The following is a 21,663-nucleotide window of genomic DNA, read 5'->3' as shown; positions in this document are numbered from 1 at the left end:
ATTTTAAACTTCAAATTTAAAGACTTGATCATCATTATGAAAAAACCAAATATAATTTTTATTTCTCTCTCTTTTTTTTTTTTTTTTTTAAGTAAAATTAATAAAACAAACCGTTTCTTACAGCGATTACACCAAGCATATCCACAAGATGTTCTCGAAGATCTTGACCGTCCCATTCCAAATTTACAATACATGCCAACCAGGTTGGTACTTTATATCTCTCCAGAAAATCTGGTATATTCCCTCTTAAACAGGTTCGTACCCGCCTCCGAACCTTCTCAAAATTAATTTTATCTCTTAATCCCTCCACGTCTTTCACTAGTTTATCTCTTTCTGCTCTATCTTCATCTGAAACTACATTTTGTTCCACAATTTTCCTCCTTTTTGTTTCATCACTTTTTTTAACCTCAACACTTTTCCCCGCTCCTCCCTTTTTCTGTGGTTTATCCTCTTTTTGTGGGGTAACTTTCTCTTCCTTTCTTTTAACGGTCTTCTTACTCTCCTCCTTTGCTTCACTTTTACTTTTTTTTGGACAATTTTTAAACACATGCCCTTCTTCTCTACACATGTTACACACTTTGCCCTTCTCACAATCATTATACTTATGACCTTCCTTAAAACATTTGGTACAAATTATTTTTCCAGAATTCTCCTTCTCATGCCCATACTCTTTACAATTGTGGCAAAAAATCCCCATTCCAAAAAAGTAGAGATTCCCACTTGCACTGCCAATTTTAAAGCGTGCTGGAGGAAGCAATAAGTTTCCAGCCTCTCCAACTGCCTTAAATTTACACAGGAATTTCCATTTACCTGTCCAGAATCCAAAGGGATTAAAGACCTTACCCTTCTCCACCACCTCCTCACAGAACTTAGTGAGAAAGCATATAATATCGTCTTTACACACATAGGGGGAAAACATTTTAACAATGACCAACTTTTTGCTAGGAGCAAAGTGCGGTGTTACAATCACACCAACCAGTCTTGGATCCTGCTTCTTCTTCTTTAAAGTGTCCAGAAAATCCAGATAAATGTCCTCTGTACAAAAAGTGACATCGAAACATCCTCTTCTTGGATAGTCCATTACAGACAATATCCATTGTCTCTCCAACTGGAAAAGATCAAGCAAGAGTACCTTCGTTAGGAATTCCAAGTCTCTGCTTTGTCCTCCAGATTCCTCCATCGTAAAACGAACAGCATTCCGAGTACGCATGTAGTCAGGGACTTCCTCCATCCTGCCGCAACAAAAGCCAACGATATCCAAAGAAATCCAAAGATAGTACCTTCAGCACCTAGATGCCAGGCAAGTGATCGCTCCCCGTTGCCCTGGACTAATCCTCCTCCCCAATAGCAGCAGAGGGGTGAAGTCTCTCCTAAGAGAAACGATCCCCCCAGGCCAAGGAAAAGGGTACCAGGGCACCTCCTGACCAAGAAACAAGGCAATACCCTAAAGTTTTTTTTTTTTTTTTTTTTTTTTTATTTTTTTTTCTTTTTAATAACCATTCAGTTAGATACGAAGCGAAAACTTAAGTTTTTCAATCTGAATAATCAAAAAAACGATATCGCTTATATCAATCATCTCTATGGTTACTCTTTAAATTTGTTCTTTTATTTAATTCCAAAAGAAAGACAATGCATTACAGAAATAACAGATGACAAAACAACATTATTTATAGCGGATTAATGCTTTCCACTTTTTGAATTTCCAAATCCCTTCGGAATCAACATTGCCACCACCGCGCTGCTTATCCCATAAATATTTGACATATAACCGGGACAAAAATATCTTAACACAATCATTTACAGACACAACCTTTCTTTTAAATACCAAAAGATTCCTCACATCCCACAGACTTTCCATCACACATACCATTATTAACCATAATATTCTATCTTTAGCTCTACTACATGCACCCATCCCAAACATTGCCACCTTCCAATTCACATATGTTACACCTGCCAGCTCTTTACACAAACCCCCTACTCTCTTCCATACTTCATAAGAGAAGTCACAATCCCATATTAGATGGCGTATGCTCTCACTAGCCCCACACCCCTCCCTAGGGCACACTTCATGTCTAATGAGATCCCGCTGCTTTTGGACTTGTCTCACAGGCAGTATATTATGTAATGACATCCACACTACATCCCGTTGGCGGTTTGACACCCCTACAATATCCAAATTCTTCCATACTGCATCCGCTTCACCTGACCGCAGCCCATCAATATTACATGCAAGCTCATTCGCCCGCATTCTTTTCATCACACCATTCTTATTCTTGAAATCCACCATAGGTACAGATAGTAAATCATACTTCCTCACAAACCATTCAATCTTCATGTACCACACAGGACATTTAAATGCCACAGGCACTCTTGCATCCCTCTTCACCCAATTTAACCCGAAAAGCGTCCATCCAGCCAAATACCTCATCATATACGCAGTTTTGTTATTCCGCTCAATCAACACCGTCACTACCTTCACATAACTCAACCCCAAGAAAACCTCAATATTTGGGAAATTCATTCCACCATGCTCGCACAATTTATATAGATACTCCCGCTTCAACTTTTCCATCCTGCATCCCCAAAAAAAAGTAAAAACCATTTTCTTTGCTTTTTTTATTTTCCTGGTTGAAAAGGGAAATATCACTGCACAAAAGAGCAGGATTGGCAAAATAACTGACTTAATGATTAAGGTTTTACCAGAAAACGTCAAACTACGCATACGCCAGAAATTCAACTTTCGCTCAATCCGCATACCACATTCATCCCAACTCTCGTTCCCCTTTAAGTTTTCATTGAATAAAATACCCAAAACCCTAATTGCGCCTTGTTCACACTTTACACCATCCATTCTAACATTACTGTCACCAAAACACTTAAAAATGCTTTTACTCCAGTTCACTCTAAAAGCGGACGCACTACAGAAAAGATCTAACACCAATCTAGCCCTAGTCAAACTAGCTAGAGACTCACTCACAATGACCACATCGTCCATATAAGCTAGAGTTTTCACCACCTTACCTCCACTACCAGGTATCAGCAAGCCCCTCATCACCTTCTCTTTCCTAAACATACACAACAAAACTTCAATTACGCTAATAAAAAGAACGGGGGACATCGGACAACCTTGTCTGACTCCCGATTTAATTCTCACTTTACCACTCAAAAACCCATTCACCAAAAATTCGCTCGTCACTCCTCCATACAAGCATCTTACTGCACTCACAAACTTGCTATGAAAACCCATTTTATTCAACACACCAAACATAAATTCATGTGACACGCGGTCAAACGCCTTCTCAAAGTCCACAGCTAGCACCATACACTTTTGCTTTCTGTCCATGCTATCCCCAATCAAATCTTTTAACAGCAACAGGTTGTCAGTCATACGCCTACTTGGTACCGCACACACCTGATCCTCCCCCACTACTTGACCGATCACTTCACGCATTCGATTTGCTAGAATTTTGCTATAGCACTTGTAATCACTATTGAGCAAAGAGATAGGTCTCCAATTACCCAGATTCCTTTTATCACCCTTTTTATGTATTAACACAACAACACCCTCTTTCATAGATTCACTCATTATCCCATTGTCCCACATAAACTGACACACTTCCACTAGGTCTGCTCCCATTATGTCCCACGCTTGCACATACAATTCCACAGGAATACCGTCCTTCCCTGGAGTTTTATTTTTACTAGCACTCTTGACCACTTGCATAACTTCATCCATTGTAATTCCCTCTGATAACATATCAGAATCCTCCTTCCCTAGCACATTCTCTAATTTATTCATGGTATCATTCACCAAATCTCTATCAGTCCATTTGTCACCATACAGCTCGCGATAGAACGACTCCACTTCATTCATCACATCCTCCCCATAAACACAGTCACCCCCACTATTCATAACAACATCCATATCATCCTTCTTCCCACACATCTTTTTGAAGAAAAATCTTGTGCACTTCTCATCCTTTTCCAGATGTTCAATCTTAGATCTATATATGATTTCTTTCCCCCTCTCATCCATCTCTTTCTTAATCTCACTTTTGACCGCACAAAGCAAGTCACCCACATCATACCCAAGCATACTAAGCTTCCTCAACCACTCCATTCTCATATTCAGCTCTTTATATTTATTCCTACGAATTGCAGCTTTTTTATATCCCCATTTTTTAAAAAATTTCCTAACTTCACCCTTCATCCAATCCCACCATTCTAACATATTCGCAAAATTTCTTTTTTTCCACTTCCATCCCACATACGCACGCTTAAAATCATCCATCACTTTTTTATCTTCAAGCAACCTGATATTCAGCTTCCACACCCCTTTACCATACTTTAATTTTGTATTCCCCTCAAAAAAAGCACTCATACTCACGTGATCAGTAAACATCACATCATCTTGGCGGAAAGATTTACATACCAAATTTTTGAAAAACACCCGGTCAATCCTGGATGTCACCCCACCCCCCTCTGCTCTAAAGGTTGCGGGCGGCGGCTTACCTAAAAACATTTCAGATGCATCTACAAAAGAAAAATCATTAATTAAATTATTTAACATTTTACCCGACACATCCATAGTAAATCCTTCGGTAACACAATTGAAGTCCCCCACCCACACAGTAGGGATCCTACCAGGCAAAAAAATACTCAATTTTTCTAACAACTCTACTCTATCCCCTTTACTTGTTGGCCCATACACATTTATTACCCTGACCTTCCACCCTCTATAGCTTATAATTGCAGATAAGCATCTACCCGCCTCCACCACAGTATAACTATCAAATTTATAATCCTTATTCCCCAATAAGATTCCCACACCATCATTTTTATTTTTAACCGAGCCTGACCATATACTTTGGCCATATTGCCATTCTTTTTCATCTAATGCATCAGAGATGCCGCATTCTTGCAAGCAAAAAATATCAGCCCCTAGATTTTTAAGGAAATCTAGTGCTGCAATTCTCCTAGGCCTAGATTTAATCAGCCTGACATTCAGGGATAGGACATGACATGTGATTTTGGCAGCCATGTTTTAATCTGGAGATGAAAACGTTGAACAACAAGCCCATCTTTTCCTCAGCCTTTTCCTTCTTGAGGCTGGCAATCCAACGCAAAGATAGAGCCTTCCAGATCCCCTAGAAAAGGAGTGTCAAAAGAAATACTAGTCACAGGATACACGCCGTCCCTCTGTGGACTCGCACTTCCTTCACTTGATGGTGAAAAGTTTGTTCTCTGCCTTTTTGGAGCCATCCCAAACTCCTCTTCACCTGGTCTCACAACAGCTGTTGCAAAATCACCCTGCTCTCCAGCCACCTCATGAGCCTCCTCTGCCTCCTCCCACACAATCACTGGGGTTATGGAGACTGAAGTCTCAACCTCACCTTCACCTTGCAGCCCGGTTTGCTCATCAGAAAGAGGGGGAAGGTCTTCTTCCACAGGTGATATTTCCATCACTCCACCCTCCGCACCTGCAACTGCAATTTCCTCAGACAGTGGACTTTCTGCCTGGATAATTGGACCAGCAACCTCAGGATCTTCAGGTCTCCCAGCAGGCCTCTGTCTGGCCATATCTGCATAAGAACGCTTAGGACAATTCCTGAAGGCGTGTCCTGTCTGTGCACAGAGGTTGCAAACGATGGGGTTGGTACAAACCTTTGACTCATGGCCCACCTGGCCGCATTTCCCACACCTTTTTCCTTGATTACAGGACTCCAGTATGTGTCCAAAGATCTTGCAGTTCTTGCAAAAGAGAGGGGGGTTAGGGAAGAAAAGATAGCCCCTGTCCCTGCCAATAGAAAAGTTCAAGGGGGGTCTGCTTAGCCCATCAACCCCTTCTGGATCCCTCTTAAAATTAACAATAAATTTGTACTTGCCACTCCAGATTCCAGCCTCGTTGAGGATCTTGTTGGAAAAGACCACAGACTCACAATGGCGGAGGAGGAAGGCCTCAATGTCCGACCTTGGCACATGGGGATTGTACATGAAGACAACCAAAGGGACATTCCCATCTTCATAGAGGAGAGTGAAAACAAGACCATCCAAAGCAGCATTGTTGCGGTTCTTCTTCAAAGTGTTGTAGAAATTTAGGCAGTCGCTCCTAGAATTAAGCACAAGGGTATAATGACCCACCTTATGTTCCTGGAGGCAGAGGATGGCAGGGCGAGGGATCTTCAGAGCTCCAAAAATAACTTCGTCCACCAGACGTCCAAGAGGAAAGCGATTCTCCAATCCAGCTGTAGCATTGATGCGGATTCCAAACTTGACCCGGAGATCTCCGGTCCTGGGATATACGATCTGAACGCCCATGATCGCCTTCTTTGTCTCCTGGCTCACCCCCTAAAGCAGCAGGTGGCTTAAGCTGGTAAACCAGCGATGCCACAAGGCCAAGGGCGAGCACACAGACGGACCTCCTGACCAACCCCTTGAGATTAGCCAAAAGGCCGAGAAGCGATAACCCGAACGGGCCACGCGTTGACCGAGCCTGCCCAATACTGCTGTTCACCCCTTGCAGCGATTCAGCCTACTCCTAGGCAATTCCATGGGGCCCTGCAGGCTCACACACACTCACAGCTACTAAGCGGGAGGTGAATAAAGGCCGGAGAGGAAGCAAGACAGGATTTGCTTCTTTTGCTTGCACCACAATGCAGTGCTGAAAGAGGAGGAATCGACATAAAAACGCCTTCCTGGCAACGCCCAAATGCCCTCCTGCCGTGCAAACACTGGCAGCAGCAGCAGCAGCAGCAGCAGCAGTAAGTGCATGCCCACTGCCACCCCTTCTCCTTTCACACCTTGTATCAGCTTTAATCCAGTCCAGTGCTGCCTGCTGAGCAGCACTGACCAACACTGCCTGGGCCCAGGCTTTTATCTCTGAGGCCCCATTATGATGTCAGAAAGGTTGGCTCTGGCTCCTGAGGTCTCCACTATGACACGTGCAAAGTTCCGTCTGAACTTTATATAAGACGGTGCGGCTCAGTCAGTCACTCAGTGTTGCCTGAGAGGGCAACACTGCAACAGCCGGCCCCCAGGCTGTCTTTTTTTTGCACAGCTAGTTGCCTCCAGGAGGCCACAAGAGGGAGACAAGGGACTGCAAAATGGAAAATAGGCATCCACCAACTTTACAGACAACTTGTTCTCCTTGCTCCTACAACCTCCATCCTTGCACAGTTTGTTATTCTTCCAGGTAACATAGTAACAAATCCAAATTGCTGCTCTCTTTGTAGGCAAGCAAGGGTTTGTTGCAACTGCAATTCTTACTTCTTCTTGAAATGTAGGGACCACAGTACATTCCATCACATCCATCTAGTGTACACAGGTAGGTCCATTGTGACGGGCGGGCGGGCGGGCGGGCTGGCTGCTTTAATGGCTGTTTGCTGTTCCCCTACTCCACTCCACTATTTGACTATGGTGCTGCATCAATCAGTGGCTGGCTCAGGTGCAGCTCTTTAACCTACCTAGGAGGGAGGGCGGAGAGAAGACAAGGAAGGTGAATGAGCTGTTCCAATGTGAAATGCCGGAAACACAGAAACACAGACGACACAAAACAAGAGGTGGCAATGTATTAATTAATTGCATTTAATAAATTAGCTCATTATCACACATGACTGTACAAATGCATTGTCCAACAGGTGTTGAAATAATGGGATTAAAAGGGGAGATCCCATCCGAAAGACAAAAACAATGGCAAACACAAAAAGCACTTTTGGAATCTGATTTTAGTAAACACATAAGGAAAGGGTGCACCGGTCCTGGAAATACTGCAATACCAGGTCAATGCGTGGAGTGGACAGAGCAAGCTCTATTTCCATCTCCCTGTTCTAAAAATCCATTTAATATATGGTCCCCAGATAGGGGACGTATCAGATATTAAACTGATAAGAACAGATAAGGTTTCAACAAATTTTTATTGACAAATATTCACATACATAGAATGCAATTTTTACAAAATAAAATTCAGTAATGAAATGCTGTTAAATAAAATTCCGTAATAATAAATTTGTTTATACATTCAATTGTCCAATAAGATTAGTAATAAAACGTTTTTAATACATTTCATTAAAAAACCTTTTTATAGCATAAAATTCGGTACTAAAAATGTTTATTTTTAATACATTTCATTAAAACGATAAAGGCAATATATTTTCAACGAGAAGAAGGTTTCTTTAAAAGTATGACAATGGCAGGATAAAACATCATAAAACAAGCAATAAAATCACAATTATAAATACATGGATAATTTACATAATAATTGTGTTCCATAGAGACAGACACCACATGGATGCCGCCTCTTTTGCTCCGAGATGTTTTTTGTCTCTTAGATAATATACATATAATTCACTCAACGCGATTTTAACACAATCTTTAATATCAATAAAATCACGTTTAAAAAGAAGAATGTTCCTAACCTTCCAGATGGCATTTTTAAAACAATTAATAATCATCCAGCAGATCATCTGCTGTCTGAATGATGGGCAGGTAAAAAGGCCATAAAAAACGTACTCGTATTTAAAATCGTTAAGACCGCAAATCCATTTTAATAAAAGGCCAGCCTTCCTCCAAATCTCCTGTGCATAGTGGCAGTTCCAGAATAAGTGCATTACCGTCTCATCATTTCTGCACATATCTCTCGGGCACTTGGCTCTCGCCACCAGTCCTCGCCTGTGTTGGAACTCACGTGTAGGGAGGCACTGGTGCACGATCGCCCAGGCAAGGTCCTTATGCACATTTGCAAGGTATTTCCCAAAAACATTCCGCCACACTTGCTTGGACCTTGCCTGTGAGAGATTGGAAACTGCCACCATTTCTTCTCTGTGTCTACACGCCACTGACACCTTCCTCTGGTCCCCCAATATATCAGGCTCCAACTCATGGAGGCTCAGGAGCCTGACAGTCTTCTCCAGCACCACGTAGTGTTCTGGGGGACACAGGAGCACAGGAGAATTTAGGGAGATACGAGACCAACGCTTAAAAACCATGCCCGCTGCATATTTTAAAAAGCAGCTAAAAATGCCATCGGATTTAAACATTTTAAAACAGAAGCAGAAATATTTGATATAAAAAAATGTAAAAAGGTTAGGAACATCTCTCCCGCCATTGTCCTTACATTTATACATAAAATCACGTTTTAATTTTTCCATCTTGGAGCCCCACAGAAACATAAAACAAATGCGTGTTAGCTTTTTAATATATAAAATGGACGGAGGGAAAACCATGGCAACATAAAGCATTATTGGGATTAAAACCATTTTTATAATTAAAATTTTCCCCTCCATCGTGAGGCTCCTAAGATTCCACATTAAAACCTTCTTCTCTATTTTTGCTATCACTGAGTCCCAGTTAGAGGTCCCATTGTTCGCCTGATTAAAAACAATGCCTAAAATTTTAATCTGGTCCTTCTGCATTCTGACTCCTGGGGTCAGGGAGGAATCCCAGCCTCCTATATTAAAACACTCACATTTATCAATGTTAAGTTTAAAACCAGAAGCCTCGCAGAAAAAGGTGGTGTTCCTCAGCGCCCTCCTCATGGATGTTGAATCAGGGCATAAAATTGTTACGTCATCCATGTAGCCCAATACCTTTATTTGGTTACCCCTCCCACCAGGTATCGGGGCGCCTCTGACTACTTTGTCACTTCTGAGCATAGCTAACAGGGGCTCCATTGCGCATATAAATAGTAGGGGAGACAATGGGCACCCTTGCTTGACTCCAGATAAAAGAGGAACACCTTTAGTTAAAAATCCATTTACAGAAATTTCACTAAAACAGGACCGATATAAAAGCATAACACGACTTATCATAAAATCAGGCACCGCCATCTTTTTAAGAACCATAAAAAGGAACTCATGGGACACTCTATCAAAGGCCTTTTCAAAGTCTAGTGATAAAATAGCAAGATTTTGGCCTCGATCTTTAAAATACCAAATAACATCTCTTAAAATATTAAGGGACTCAGTGATAGATCTACCAGGTACCCCACAGACCTGGTTTGGGTGGATTAGCTTACTGATAAAAGGTTTAAAACGGACCGCTATCAATTTGGCTAAAATCTTGTAGTCTACATTTAAAAGTGTAATGGGACGCCAATTTTTCAGTTGGTCCTTTTCACCTTTTTTAAAAATTAAAGACACGATCCCCCTTCTCCAGGAAGGGGGCAGCTCTTCAGTGATAAAAACCTCTTTGTACAGTAAAATCATATCCTCTTTTAAAACATCCCAAAAAGTTAGATAAAATTCAATAGGCAACCCATCCTCCCCAGGGGCCTTTCCCGCTGAAAAACTTTTAAAAACAGATAAAAGTTCCTCTAAATTAAGATCTCGGGATAAAACCTCCTGGTCTAAAATATCTAACTTAAAATCAAGGGAGTTAAGAGCATGATTTAAAAAGGATTTATCAATAGCTTTTTTACTAAAAAGGAGTTGGTAAAAGTTAAAAGCTGCATTCAACATTCCTCCCATAGAAGTCTCCCCTTCTAGGTTTAAAATAGCATCTCGCCTACCATTTACCTTTTTAAAAAAGAATCGGGAGCACTTCTCATCTTCTTCAAGGTGTTTTACATGGGAGTTAAAAATGATTTGTTTGCCTTTATCATCTAAACATTTTTTTATTTCAGCTTTTAAATTTAAAATATCCGAATCCACCTCAAACCCAACATCCTTTAGTTTAAAAAGCACATGCAAACGCTTATTAAGAACATAAAACCACTGTTTCTTTTCTCTAGCTTTCTTCCTACCTGCTCGGATAAAAAATAATTTAATTCTGGGTTTAATGCCCTCCCACCAGTGCAGCATGGTCTCGTGGGGCTTTTTCTGTGATTGCCAGCACTGGTAGGTCCGCACAAACTCACTTTTGTTTTCAGGGTCCTCTAGGAGCGTGGTGTTTAACCTCCAGAGGCCCTTACTCACTTTTTGCTCTCCCTCCAGCTCCAGGGACACACTAAGGAGCTTATGGTCTGAAAATATATTTGTTAAAATCATACATTTTTGAGAGATAAAATCATGGGAAGCAAAAATAAAATCGATTCTGGAGCTCACTCTTCCATTAGACCATGTGGCACCTGCGTCTCCTGGCAAGAGTTCCCTCCAGCAATCGCGCAATTTAAAATCTTCAATAAAATTTTTGAGCAGGTAGGTAGTGCGGTCTTTTCTATTTGCATCCCCACCCTGCCGGCCTTCTCCTTCTCTTGTGCAGTTAAAATCACCTCCTACCAGCAGGGGGGTAGACCCAACACAAAACAGTGGTAAAATATTAAAAAGCTCTGCCCGCTCCTGTTTATCAGGAGGGGCATAGACATTTAAAATACGTATTAAAAGTCCATTAATGTGCAGGTGGGTTAAAATAGCTCTGCCAGGCATAATCTCAGTGACGGTTTGTATCGAAATAGAATGGCCACGGCAGAGCAATCCCACACCTGAAGAACGACAGTCATTAGCACCCGACCACACCGAAGGGCCCAGCTTCCAGTCTTTTTTCAAGTCCATATAGTCCATGCTGTTAGGGATTCCGCACTCCTGCAGTAGGCAAAAATCAAAGTCCATAGTCTGTAGAAAAGAGAATAAAGCAGCCCTGCGAACAGGGCTCTTTAGGGACCTCACATTTAGCGAGGCAACTTTCAGAGGAATACAAGGCATAGTTATTGTTAGGCGTCAGTGTCCACCTCCGAGGAATCCGACTCCGATATAAATTGGGAGCCAGACTCCCCTGTATCAGGGGACGCAAACTCCAGGATTTTCCCAGGGTCAGAGCCAGATATATGAATCGACCCGACTCTTCCCCTGAACTCACTCTCATCCGAGCTGCGGCATATTGTCTTCCTCTTTATGGTGGGCACATCTTCTTCTCTTAGCCTTTTCCCCGTACTCGTCAGGTCCATCCTTGATTCCTCCTCCCCGTCACTGGATGTCACCTCCGACTCCTGGCTGTTGTCATCACCATCGCGAACTCCGGCCGCTGCTACCTCCGGTACGGCTGCAGGTATCTCCGGGTCACTCATCTGCTCAGGGCGCTCAGGAGCCTGTGAGGTCCCCTCCTTCTCTCTCGTCATCTTGCCTACTGCACCTGAAGCCGTCAATGCCCGACCCCCTGTTGGCGTAATAAGAGGGTCAGACTCGGGCTTCTCAGTCGGTCGGAGGCAGCTGGTGGCAGGGAGGTCCAGCGTGGAGCCCCTCCTTCTAGATCCCTTAATTGGATCATCACCAGCCACCACCTCTGCCCAGTCCTCCTTTGACGGCACCGAGGACCGGCGAGATTTCCTACCAACCGACTCAGGTATGGAGCTCGGGGCCTTCATCGCAGAACCAGAACAGCCCTGCTCCGGCCCTTTGGAATCCCCAGGACCACCCTCCACTCGTGACTTGGAGGGTCTTGGTCCTGGCCCTTCGGCGGGTGCCGTTTCCGGGGCATTACCAGCAGAGTCCACACCTGTTGTGGACTGCTGCCCTGGCCCCGGACGGGATGGACCAGGCCTAGGCCCACCCCTCAATGACTGCGTTCTTTTAGGACAGTCTTTATACATGTGACCTGCCTCCCCGCACAGGTTACATGTTGCTCTGGAACTGCACTTGGCGGCCACGTGCCCCAGGCCTCCACATTTGTTACAGCGAACAACACTGTTTTCACTGCATGATTCTTTTGTGTGCCCATATTTTTGGCAGTTCCAGCAAAACCGGGGCATCTGGGGGTAAAACAGGTATCCCCGGTTCTTCCCAATGGCAAAATTCGCTGGAGGGTGCACAAAGCCACGTATGCCATTGGGGTCTTGAAAGAACTTGACAAAGTACTTTCTCTTTCCGTTCCAAAATCCCTCAGCATTTTTTACTTCATGCGAGAAGTGAATTTCCTTGCAATAGCGCCCTAGGAATGTGTCAATGTCCTTGGCGGGGACAAAGGGGCTATGCATTACCACGACCAGTGGAATAGATTCTTCTCCGTAGAGGAGAGAAAAATGAAGCCCATCTAGGCGCTCATCTGTCTGGTCGGAACCAGACAGGGCTGCACAGATCGTATCGCAGCAGGCCGCGGTGCAGAAGGAGATGGTATACCGACCGCGGCCTTCCTGGTCATTCAGACACAGGATATTTTCCCGTCTGAGGCCGAAGGAGCCAAGCAGGATTTCCCCTACTATGAATTTCAGGTTCTTCCGCTGGCGATGTTCCTCTCCGACCTCGATCCGGATGGTTTGGCGTAACTGGGTCTCCCCAGTTACAAACCCATAGGTGAACGGCATTCCTGCTTGTCCCAACAAGTTTTTTCCGCCCTTCTAGGCCGTCCAGCGCAAGCTGTCCGCCTAGCGATCCCTTCCCGTTGCCTGAGGACTAGTCCGACTACCCAATAGCTGCAGGGGGGTGAAGTCAAGGCGATAAACCAGTGACGATCCCCCCAGGCCAAGTAGCCGGGTACCCCAGGCACCTTCTGACTGAAACCTCCTGTACGAATACACTTGGTCGCAGCCAAAAGGCCGAGAAGCGATAACCCGAACGGGCCACGCGTTGACCGAGCCTGCCCAATACTACTGTTCACCCCTTGCAGCGATTCAGCCTACTCCTAGGCAATTCCATGGGGCCCTGCAGGCTCACACACACTCACAGCTACTAAGCGGGAGGTGAATAAAGGCCGGAGAGGAAGCAAGACAGGATTTGCTTCTTTTGCTTGCACCACAATGCAGTGCTGAAAGAGGAGGAATCGACATAAAAACGCCTTCCTGGCAACGCCCAAATGCCCTCCTGCCGTGCAAACACTGGCAGCAGCAGCAGCAGCAGTAAGTGCATGCCCACTGCCACCCCTTCTCCTTTCACACCTTGTATCAGCTTTAATCCAGTCCAGTGCTGCCTGCTGAGCAGCACTGACCAACACTGCCTGGGCCCAGGCTTTTATCTCTGAGGCCCCATTATGATGTCAGAAAGCTGGCTCTGGCTCCTGAGGTCTCCACTATGACACGTGCAAAGTTCCGTCTGAACTTTATATAAGACGGTGCGGCTCAGTCAGTCACTCAGTGTTGCCTGAGAGGGCAACACTGCAACAGCCGGCCCCCAGGCTGTCTTTTTTTTGCACAGCTAGTTGCCTCCAGGAGGCCACAAGAGGGAGACAAGGGACTGCAAAATGGAAAATAGGCATCCACCAACTTTACAGACAACTTGTTCTCCTTGCTCCTACAACCTCCATCCTTGCACAGTTTGTTATTCTTCCAGGTAACATAGTAACAAATCCAAATTGCTGCTCTCTTTGTAGGCAAGCAAGGGTTTGTTGCAACTGCAATTCTTACTTCTTCTTGAAATGTAGGGACCACAGTACATTCCATCACATCCATCTAGTGTACACAGGTAGGTCCATTGTGACGGGCGGGCGGGCGGGCTGGCTGCTTTAATGGCTGTTTGCTGTTCCCCTACTCCACTCCACTATTTGACTATGGTGCTGCATCAATCAGTGGCTGGCTCAGGTGCAGCTCTTTAACCTACCTAGGAGGGAGGGCGGAGAGAAGACAAGGAAGGTGAATGAGCTGTTCCAATGTGAAATGCCGGAAACACAGAAACACAGACGACACAAAACAAGAGGTGGCAATGTATTAATTAATTGCATTGAATAAATTAGCTCATTATCACACATGACTGTACAAATGCATTGTCCAACAGGTGTTGAAATAATGGGATTAAAAGGGGAGATCCCATCCGAAAGACAAAAACAATGGCAAACACAAAAAGCACTTTTGGAATCTGATTTTAGTAAACACATAAGGAAAGGGTGCACCGGTCCTGGAAATACTGCAATACCAGGTCAATGCGTGGAGTGGACAGAGCAAGCTCTATTTCCATCTCCCTGTTCTAAAAATCCATTTAATATATGGTTCCCAGATAGGGGACGTATCAGATATTAAACTGATAAGAACAGATTTTTTTTTTTTTTTTTTTTTTTTTTTTATTAAACCATTCAGGTTTTTTTGAATAAAACCGAGAACTGTAGTTGTTCAAACCACCTCTCTATTTTTCAAAAAATCTCATCACTCTGGTTCATTATTTTATTTTTCCATCAAATACAAGATAAATCAAACAAATTCCTCAAACTAAATACCTCCATTTCAACAATCGCCATATCCCTTCCGCATCCATACCTCTTTCTAGATCCCATTTATAATAAAAATACAATTTAGCCAATACCATACTAACCACATCCTCCATCTCAAATACTTCTCTTTTATACACATTCAAATTCCTCGTATTCCACAATACTTCTTTCACACAAGTCAGAAAAATCCACAACACTCTATCCTTTTCACTACCCAAACTACACAAACCAAACAAGACAATTTCATACGTCAAAACCTTCAAACCAGTCAATTCTTCACACAACCCACTCAACTTTTTCCAAACATCCTTTGCATGCTTACACGACCAAAACACATGACTCACATCCTCATCATCCCCACAACCTTCTCTCGGACACCTTTCAGATGCAACCAAACCTCTTCTTTTCTGAACACTCCTTACAGGCAACACTCCATGTACCGACATCCATAACAAATCTTTCTGCTTATTTGACACATCATACGTAACAATCTTCTTCCACACAGACTTAGACTCCATCGAATTCAAACCATTTACAGAACACATCACATTATTCATACACATACTTCTCACAACATTCTTTTCACTCAAAAATCTCTCCATTCTTACATCCTCTAGCTGGAACTTTTTGATAAATTTTTCTACATACAAATACCACCCCGTGCACTGAAAAGCAATTGGTTTACATAAATTCCGTTTTTCCCACCTTAAACGCTGAATCACCGTTCCAGCTAAATACTTCGACATTCTAGAAGCCTTGGATTCTTTAAATAAAAGCTCAACAAAAAAACGTACACAATTAATTCCAATGAAAATCTCCAAATTTGGGAAATCCAAGCCTCCATTACGTCTGCTTTTCATTAGAATTTCTCTCCTTGCCTTCTCAATCCCGCTCCCCCATAAAAAAAGGAACAAAACTCTATTTACTTTTTTTAACATAGCAACAGCAGGAGGAAAAACCAAAGCAACATATAAAATCATAGGTAGAATAATGCTTTTGACAATTAAAACCTTCCCCGAAAAAGAAAGATCCCTCATTCTCCACATTTCCAACTTTCTCACAATCCTACCACCTAACTCATCCCAACTTTCTCTCCCTTTCAACTCATCATCAAACACAATACCCAAAATTTTCACACCATTCACCTGTTCCATATCAGGATCACTCACCCGTTCATTACTGAAGAAAAATTTAAATTTGCTCTTACCCCAATTTATTTTAAAAGCAGACGCAATACAAAACATATTTACAATCAACTTCACTCTGGACATATCATACACTGAATCACACAATACACAAATATCATCCATATATCCCAAAGCTTTCACACGCTTTCCATCACACCCGGGCACCACCAAACCTTTCACAACCTTATCATTTCTAATCATTTGCAACAATGGTTCAATCGCACAAATAAAAAGGATGGGAGACAACGGACAACCCTGTCGCACACCAGACATAATACAAAATGATTCTGAAAAAAACCCATTCACCTGCACACAACTCTTTGCATTCGCGTATAATTTCTTCAACAAACTCACAAACTGAACCGGAAAACCCATTCTCTCTAACACTTTGAACAAAAACACATGCGCCACACGATCAAACGCTTTCTCAAAATCTAACGCACACACAATCACCTTCTTATTCCGACCCTTACAATCCTCAAGCATGTCCCGCACCAATGCCACATTCTCATGCAATTTCCTTTTCGGTACCGCACATACCTGATCCTCATCAATCACACACCCAATCACATTCCTCATACGATTCGCAATCAGCTTGGCAAAAATTTTATAATCCGTATTAAGCAAAGTAATTGGTCGCCAGTTTTCTAACCGTCTCTTATCTCCTTTTTTATGCAACAAAACTACCATACCCTTCTTCATCACATCACACATATTCGTCCCAGAAAACAACACTCTCATAACATCTATAACATCCTTCCCAATTATATCCCAATATTTCCCATAGAACTCAGCTGGTATTCCATCGATCCCTGGAGACTTATTTTTAGCCATACTTCCCACCACATCCTTTACTTCACCATCCATAATCTCACCAAGCAAAGACTCACATTCACTTTCAGGAACAAAATTACCCACAATATCCAAAAACTCCTCATCATCACCCAGATCACACTTCTTCACATCATACAGTTGTTTATAAAAATCAGACACCACATCAATCACATCCTTACCAAACACCTCTTTATCATCCTTATCCAATAACACATTCATTCCACTTTTCCCACCACACATTTTTTTAAAGAAAAATCTAGTGCACTTCTCGTGATTATCTCTAACCTCCACCTTAGATCTAAATATTATTTCTTTCCCTTTCTCTCGGAACCACTCCTTAATATCTTTTTTTGTTTTTTCCAAATCGTGTCTTACATCCATACCCAAATTTTTACATTGTTGAAGGAAAGTCATCCGCATATTAAAGCGTGAATATTCTAATCTTTTCCTTCTCGCTCTTCTATACCCTATCTGTCTAAAGAACCCACCAATCTTTTTTTTCACCCATACCCACCATTCACACACATTAGAGAAAGAACTTTTCTTCCTAACCCAAAACCCATATTTTTTCCCAAACCTAGTTTTCACCCTTTCATCACTCAGAAAACTAACATTCATCTTCCATACCCCTCTACCATAAAAGAAATTAGTTATAACAAAAACCCCCAACAAACACTCGTGATCTGAAAACCACACTCTCTCCTGCGCATAATCTACACATTTCATTGCTGAAGTAGAAAAAAAGAAAAAGTCCAGACGAGAATCCGTTCTTCCGTCATCGGCATGGTAAGTAAATGGACCTGGTTTCCTGGTGACAGCGTCCTGCAAAGCAAAGTCCTGCAAAATTTTATTCCACAAAACTCCAGTGACATCCACATTAGATTCTGTGGACCCAGCTCGGGCCTGCTTCTCCAGGATACAGTTAATGTCACCAACAATAATTACAGGAACTTTACCATGAAGAAAAAATTTTAAAGAATCAAAAAGTGCCAACCTATCAGTTTTCACAGCATGGCCATAGATATTGATAAGCCTAAACTGCCACCCCTTATAGGATAGTAACACACAGACACATCTTCCTTCCTGTATAATTTGAGTCTGTTTGATGACAAACTCATTATTTTTAAAAAGAATACCAATTCCATCATTCCTATTTGTGGAAGAAAAAGACCAAATTGCTTCCCCAAACTTCCATTCTTCTTTCCTAGGCATTTTTGACAAACCACACTCTTGTACGCAAACAATGTCACTGCCCTTAGAGGCCAAAAAGTCCAGGACTGCAGCACGCTTGTGAGCAGAGGAGAACACCCGTACATTTTGTGAGACAATTTTTAATCTCAAAGACATGCGGGCATAGTATGGTTAGTGCAATGGAAAGCCATGGAAAAACCAGAACATATCACGTCCCAGGGAAATACATCGCTCTTTCCAAATTTGCCACATTGACTTCACTGAGGAAACCTTCCCCAGGAGAGCTGGGTACTTCTGAGGCCACCTCAGATGACTTAGGGCTAGAACTGGAGTCACTATCCAGCAAAGAAAAAGGATTTGCATGAGCAGAATCTTCCAATAAGCCTATCTTAAGTCTCTTCACCGCCTTTCCAGACTTCCCCCTTTTTGAGACAACTTTATGGAAGATTTCCGCACTAGTGGCACTAGGCATCCTGGCCTCCTTCTCGTCCTCCTCCGATATTGACCACTCCACTTTTGCTGAATCGTCCATTTTTGACTCTGGGCTAGAAAAGGACAAAATTTGCATACTTGCACCATTATCAGGGTATGCACACCCACTAGATGGCGCTGTGTCTTTACCTTCCATAGGTATAACCCCAGGTGTCTCATCAACAGTTGGCTCTGCAGGAGGGACCACACCCAACTCCATGCTGTCAGTATGTGAGGTTAGAACCTCTCCTAATCCAGCTTTCCCAGGGTCCTGAGAAGCAGCCACAGAAACACTGCCAGCTGGCTCTGAAATTACCTCAGAAGAGGCAGCAAGGGAACTTGTTGTTCTCACCTGTCTGCCCCATGTTCTTCTCTCTTGTCCTAAGAAAGGAAACACCTTTGGACATTTCCTACAGGTATGACCAGGCAAACCACAAATATCACACCTGGATGGGGAAATACATGCGCTAGCCTCATGTCCTGTTTCCTTGCAATTTCTGCAAACTTTGCCTTTGCATGCATCTTTGGTATGCCCGTAGGAAAAACATGATCTACAAAAGCATGGCATATCTTGGTAGTACAGATATCCCTTATTCCCACCAATGGAAAAATTAGCAGGAGGATTCATCACTCCTCCAATACAGCTGGAGTCAGGTTTCAGCCTGACCCAGTACTTGATATCACCATTAAAGACTCCCCATAGGTTCTTCTGCTCCACACCTCCTCTAACATGGGTACAGTAATGAGCTAAAAAAGCCCTGACCAGCCTTCTATCCAAAAATGGGTTATACATATGAATTGTTATACATTTCTCCACTGTAGAAAAAGGAGGTTGCACTTCAATGGATGTTAATGCCTCATGCATGTGTTTTTCCTTTAGCAACTGAAAAACGTTTAAACAGTAGGCGGCCTCAAAAAAGGATACATCATATGTAGCAATATTGCTGAAAGCTTGGATACAGAATACCTCTACCAACTTAACTCCAGCCAGGTCCAGAAGGATGTTCTCAATGATATGTCCAGTATCAACTTCGTCTCTCCTCTGCTCATTCACCACGAAACGGATAGTGTTACGCACAGCTGCCATCTTGAAATGGAATGCCCAACGGCACGATGATCGCTCCCAAAAACGTCGGATAGGACTCCACGAAAGACCGAACCCCCGGCCCAGACCAGGCAATAAACCTGATCTGAGCCAAAAGGCCGAGAAGCGATAACCCGAACGGGCCGCGCGTTGACCGAGCCTGCCCAATACTGCTGTTCACCCCTTGCAGCGATTCAGCCTACTCCTAGGCAATTCCATGGGGCCCTGCAGGCTCACACACACTCACAGCTACTAAGCGGGAGGTGAATAAAGGCCGGAGAGGAAGCAAGACAGGATTTGCTTCTTTTGCTTGCACCACAATGCAGTGCTGAAAGAGGAGGAATCGACATAAAAACGCCTTCCTGGCAACGCCCAAATGCCCTCCTGCCGTGCAAACACTGGCAGCAGCAGCAGCAGCAGCAGCAGTAAGTGCATGCCCACTGCCACCCCTTCTCCTTTCACACCTTGTATCAGCTTTAATCCAGTCCAGTGCTGCCTGCTGAGCAGCACTGACCAACACTGCCTGGGCCCAGGCTTTTATCTCTGAGGCCCCATTATGATGTCAGAAAGCTGGCTCTGGCTCCGGAGGTCTCCACTATGACACGTGCAAAGTTCCGTCTGAACTTTATATAAGACGGTGCGGCTCAGTCAGTCACTCAGTGTTGCCTGAGAGGGCAACACTGCAACAGCCGGCCCCCAGGCTGTCTTTTTTTTGCACAGCTAGTTGCCTCCAGGAGGCCACAAGAGGGAGACAAGGGACTGCAAAATGGAAAATAGGCATCCACCAACTTTACAGACAACTTGTTCTCCTTGCTCCTACAACCTCCATCCTTGCACAGTTTGTTATTCTTCCAGGTAACATAGTAACAAATCCAAATTGCTGCTCTCTTTGTAGGCAAGCAAGGGTTTGTTGCAACTGCAATTCTTACTTCTTCTTGAAATGTAGGGACCACAGTACATTCCATCACATCCATCTAGTGTACACAGGTAGGTCCATTGTGACGGGCGGGCGGGCGGGCGGGCTGGCTGCTTTAATGGCTGTTTGCTGTTCCCCTACTCCACTCCACTATTTGACTATGGTGCTGCATCAATCAGTGGCTGGCTCAGGTGCAGCTCTTTAACCTACCTAGGAGGGAGGGCGGAGAGAAGACAAGGAAGGTGAATGAGCTGTTCCAATGTGAAATGCCGGAAACACAGAAACACAGACGACACAAAACAAGAGGTGGCAATGTATTAATTAATTGCATTTAATAAATTAGCTCATTATCACACATGACTGTACAAATGCATTGTCCAACAGGTGTTGAAATAATGGGATTAAAAGGGGAGATCCCATCCGAAAGACAAAAACAATGGCAAACACAAAAAGCACTTTTGGAATCTGATTTTAGTAAACACATAAGGAAAGGGTGCACCGGTCCTGGAAATACTGCAATACCAGGTCAATGCGTGGAGTGGACAGAGCAAGCTCTATTTCCATCTCCCTGTTCTAAAAATCCATTTAATATATGGTCCCCAGATAGGGGACGTATCAGATATTAAACTGATAAGAACAGATTTTTTTTTTTTTTTTTTTTTTTTTTTTTTTTAATACCATTCAGTTCAACTTAAAGCAACAGTACAACGCAAGAACCATTTTGCATCTTTAAGGCATAAGTTGCCTTAGTCATACATCATCATGGTAATACTTTATTCCGATCAAAAAAAGGAACATAATAATACAAGGGACAACATTTGAAACAGAGATAGAAAACAACAATTAACTGTATTTCACTAACCTTCTCCATTTCTTAAATTTCCAAACTCCCTCTGCGTCTATGCCACCACCAC

General features: G+C 43.2%; 2 non-coding genes and 1 pseudogene across 2 annotated transcripts; all 3 read right to left on the bottom strand.

Moving 5' to 3' along the window:
- Nucleotides 1-7,744: 7,744 nt before the first annotated feature.
- On the bottom strand, nucleotides 7,745-7,929 carry LOC142679616 (U2 spliceosomal RNA). Its single transcript, XR_012852835.1, has one exon. It is a non-coding gene; the product is annotated as a U2 spliceosomal RNA (small nuclear RNA).
- A 6,811-nt stretch (nucleotides 7,930-14,740) lies between these two features.
- LOC142679712 (U2 spliceosomal RNA) lies at nucleotides 14,741-14,931 on the bottom strand. Its single transcript, XR_012852881.1, has one exon. It is a non-coding gene; the product is annotated as a U2 spliceosomal RNA (small nuclear RNA).
- A 6,306-nt stretch (nucleotides 14,932-21,237) lies between these two features.
- On the bottom strand, nucleotides 21,238-21,450 carry LOC142679687 (U2 spliceosomal RNA; annotated as a pseudogene).
- Nucleotides 21,451-21,663: the final 213 nt, after the last annotated feature.

Source organism: Rhinoderma darwinii, assembly GCF_050947455.1.
Source record: "Rhinoderma darwinii isolate aRhiDar2 chromosome 2 unlocalized genomic scaffold, aRhiDar2.hap1 SUPER_2_unloc_55, whole genome shotgun sequence".
Classification (NCBI taxonomy): Eukaryota; Metazoa; Chordata; class Amphibia; order Anura; family Rhinodermatidae; genus Rhinoderma; species Rhinoderma darwinii.
This window is presented reverse-complemented; position numbering and strand designations above follow the sequence as displayed.